Source organism: Pan paniscus, chromosome 8 (assembly GCF_029289425.2).
Source record: "Pan paniscus chromosome 8, NHGRI_mPanPan1-v2.0_pri, whole genome shotgun sequence".
NCBI lineage: Eukaryota > Metazoa > Chordata > Mammalia > Primates > Hominidae > Pan > Pan paniscus.
In genome coordinates this window covers 99,030,251-99,034,663 of record NC_073257.2, presented here as the reverse complement: position 1 = coordinate 99,034,663, position 4,413 = coordinate 99,030,251, and positions in this window count along the sequence as shown.

Below are 4,413 nucleotides of genomic sequence, written 5' to 3'. Positions count from 1 at the left end.
ACTTCCCAAGCCTGGGTACTGATATGTACCTGAAGACAAGGCCTAGGATTCCAAGCCTGCTGCTCAAGGTCCCCAGTGTGGCCTAGTAAGAGGTTTAGGGGTTCTATGGGCCTGGAGACCTGGGCAGTCCTTTGGGTCATGAACACAAGTGGAGTGAGGGTGACTGCCCTCCCCATTCCTGGAGACCCTGGCTCTGCAGAGCAGTTTGCGGCCTCCATGGGACAGGGTGGGGCGTTCAGGGTGGTGCCTTGCCCGAGTCAGAGGGGGGCACAGCACTGGGCAGAAGTGTAGTCACCTGGCTTCGCTCAGCTGATGCTCACTCACCCAAGAGTGTCTGTGAGGCCAGCAGTGCCCTCCTATCCCCTGGCAGTCCTGGAGGAGTAGACAGAGGCCTCCACCACCACTCAGGGAGATGCTTCTGGCCTTAGCTAGAATCCCCTAGAAAGCAGCTTCCCTGGCTCCTGGTGCATCGCATGAGGAGTGGCAGGGCTGCTCCCTAGTTACTCATGATGGACAGACATGCCTCAAGCCACCTGCCACATGCTGCTTCCCTTAGTCACCAGCCCAACCTGAGCCTCCGTTTCCTCATCTGTAAAATGGGGATAGCGTGCCTTCCTGGCTGTGTCACTAATCGTCCCTGAGACAAAGCATGCAAGCTCCTGGTAAACACCTGTTCCCTCCACTCATCACTGAGGTGCCCTTTGGCAGTGAGCTCTGACCAACCGGTAGGGTGGGCCAAGGAGTGACTGGGACGTGAGGCTGCCTTGGAGCCAGAGGGCTGGGGAATGTGACTTCCGCTGGCCAGGAGCCAAGGAGAGCTCTTCCCATCCTCCTACTTCTGGGGTGCAGGCCTGTGGCAGGGGTCTGAGGCTCTCTCTTCAATGCAGGCTCCTGGAGCTGCTCTCCTGGGTGTGTTGGGGCCTGATTAGTTTACTGGACTGTGGGCCCTCCCAGCCTGGGACTTGGGAGCTGAGACCCTCTTGCATTCCTGCATGGTGTTTGTGGGCTCCAGGGCTACGGCCAGTCCCCCTAGGGTGGACAGTGGGTATTGTGGGCAGCAGGACCTCTGGGTCTCAAGACTACAGCCCCACACATGCCATTGCTATCTCCTTTGGGCAGGGGTGAATTGGGGCTTAAACAATTTAGAGGGGCCCTCTTTATGAAAAAGAATACAATAATATGATTCTTGCACATTTTTCATTTATATACGTATGAACTTCTGGACCCAGAAGGGGCTGTGAAAGTCGGGGGCCTGGAGCTCAGGCGGGTCCAGATGACCCTGTCCTCCTTTTGTAACAGCCAGAGTCCAGGATGTTTTGCCCAGGGCATTGGGCTGGCACTGCAGAGGCCTGGGGGATGGGGGGACACCTGGGACATGGCTGGTGGGAATTGTTCTAGGAAACCTCAGGGATTCTCCCTGGACCTGTCAAAGCCCCTTCCCTGTTTCTTCTGAGGCTGTGTGTCCTCCACTCACACAAGGGTCCTTTCCATGCCTGTTCCGCTGATAAATGTCATCTGCCTGCTCTAGAATGGCTTCCAGACCCCACAGACCCCCTCCTCATGAGCTCCCACCCTAGGGTACTCTCCACCAGTCCCCGCTTTCAGGAGCTCACCAGACCCTGACAGCCTGTTGTCAGAGCTCAGCCACACAGCAGGACCCTGGCCCACTGCCCAGACCAGAGCCAGGCCCACCGCAGCCTCTGGGGACAACTGTCCTTCCCCCTACCCCCTCCACATGGTCCCCTGCCCATGAGACCCTGCCCTGCTAATTTAATGCACTGCCTTGGTGTGAGCACTGTGATTCTAATGACAACACACCATGGCCTTCTGGGCAAGGTTGGGTCCAGACACAGATCCCAAATGCCTGCTGGGGAGAAGGCAAGAGGCCCGGGGAGGCCCAGGACCAGACATGGGTCCCAGACCCTGGTGCCCTCCCTCTTGGCCTTCCAGCCGCTGCTGCTGTGACCAGATTCCCGTCCACCCAGCCCAGTCCATGGGCCCCAGCAAGCCATCTGTGCCCCACAGACGGCAGACCCCTAAGAGTGGGACCCCTTTCTAGCCAAAGAACATGAGATAGCCCCAAATCCTCCTAAACAGGATGGATCCTGGTCTGAGGGGCTGGGCTCAGGTGACTCCTGCAGGGAACTTCACCTGCCTGGATGAGGTCAAGTGTGAATCAGGTGGGGCCTGCCCTCCACCACCCCATCATGGAAGAGGTCCAGCCCACAGTGGGCCCAAGAGGGCCGCCCTTGGACCTAGGGACCCAAGTCAGCATATCCTGAGTCAGAAGGTCAAGTCCAGCCTCCCCTCAGGCAGGGAGAATCTGGCTTTGACAGGAGCAGATAAATTCTCAAGGTGGAATTTGCCCAACAAACTAGTTTGGCAAGGGACTAGCTGGCTGAATCATTGAGTCAAGGACAGCCAACGTTTCCAATAGCAATTTGCCAACTTAGCAATGACCAATTCTGAAAAACAATTTGTTTATTTGAAATACTTAAATACTTAGGCTGTCTCATGTCTGAAGCATGATGATGCCTTGCGTGATTTAAAGGACAGACGTCACGAATGCCAAGAGTTTTGTGGCAGTCCATCCTGCCAGTGTCTTCTCCCACTTTTGCTCTGTGGATTTGAGCTCACAGTTTGTGCTGTGCCCACCACCTGCCCACCCTAACGAGACTCCTGGAGACTTGGCTGGCCAGTCACCAGAGGAAGAGGGGCCCAGCAGCACGCCAGCATTCACCCACCTGTGGGTATCAGTCAGGCTCCTGGTGGAAGCCAGAGGACATATTGGAATGGGTATTTGAGGAAAGGGGCTGTTCACAGAAGTGTGGACAGATTTAAGGGAACCAGTAAGAGATGAGGAATGTCCTGGACCAGCAAGAGTGGGAGCTGTTATCTCCCTGGGTCTAGAGGGACAGGAAAGGTGTCCACAGATCCCAAAGAGAGCTGTGGCGGTAGAGGAGGATTCTCAGGAGCTGCAGCCATCAGTAGAAAGATGTGGCCACTGCCAAACCAGCAAGGAAGAATCTGAGCGAATAACCACCTCTCCTCTCTCTCTCCCACCTCCTATGACATCCTCCACTGTTTGAATTCCACTAGGGCCAGACAGTGAGGCACCCTGGTGATGCAGTCCAAGAGGGAGTGGGCAGAGAGGAGCCAGTGGGTATGGAGGGGAAACAGAGAAACAGAATTCCAGCTCACTCTGCGGGATTTCTGGGTCTGATAGAAACATGGCATTATTATTATTATTATTATTATTATTATTTCGAGATGGAGTTTCGCTCTTGTTCCCCAGGCTGAAGTGCAGTAGCATGATCTCGGCTCACTGCAACTTCTGCCTCCCGCGTTCAAGAGATCCTCCTGCCTCAGCCTCCCGAGTAGCTGGGATTACCGGCACATGCCACCACGCCTTGCTAAATTTTGTATTTTTGGTAGAGGTGAGGTTTCACCATGTTGACCAGGCTGGTCTTGAACTCCTGACCTCAGGTGATCCGCCTGCCTCGGCCTCCCAAAGGGCTGGGATTACAGGCATGAGCCACTGTGCCCAGCCTGCAGCAGCTTAATTTTACAGTGTCCCTTTTCTCCTTCTGGAAACTATATGGAGCAACAACAAGACTGAGGAGGAGGAGGAGGAGGAGGAGGAGGAAGAGAAGGAGGAGGAGCAGGAAAAAGCCCATCATCAACACACACATCAAACTCAACTTCAGAGAAATTAGGAAGCTGGGAAGCCACGTAAACCCAAAAGCAGGAGACACCAGCAGAACCAACGCAGGAAGCCAGGGAAGTGCAGAAGAACAGGGCATGGGGGGCAACCCAGGGGGGAAATCTTCACTGTTGCCAGCAACACACACTCCCAGCAGGAGAGGACCCTCAGAGTGAGAATGCAGAGCTGGAGAAGTGAAGAAGGAGCAGGTGGTGCCCGGGGAAGTCCAGCGGTGTGGGATCTGAGAGCACCCCTTCCCAAGAGAGGCGGGAACACTTGGGAAGGCAGGGCTGAGTCCCCGGAGGCTGTATCCGGGAAAGGAGGCTGGCAGTAGAATCTTCCTGAAGCCAAGTGGGTTCTGAGAGGCAGAGGGGCAGTGGTACAGAGGTGAGGCTGACGCTTCTGTGCAGGAAGGGCAGGCTCCTGAGGAAGAGAGACCCGAATGCTCTCCACTAGATTCCCAGGGAGCCCCACTCCCTCCACAGGACCTAGCGCTGACATCTGGGAAATGCCATTCATACTGGAACCTCCGACACACTGCCATGAATGTGAGGGTTTCGTGACTGATGGGGTAGGTTTCTCTCTTCCAACTTAATAGTATAATTTCCATTTATTCCTCCCCCAGCCTCCCTGAACATTCACCTCTTAGATAGCCACAGTACGGTGATCAGAACCAGGAAATGCACATTCTCATATTTAACTATATTAAA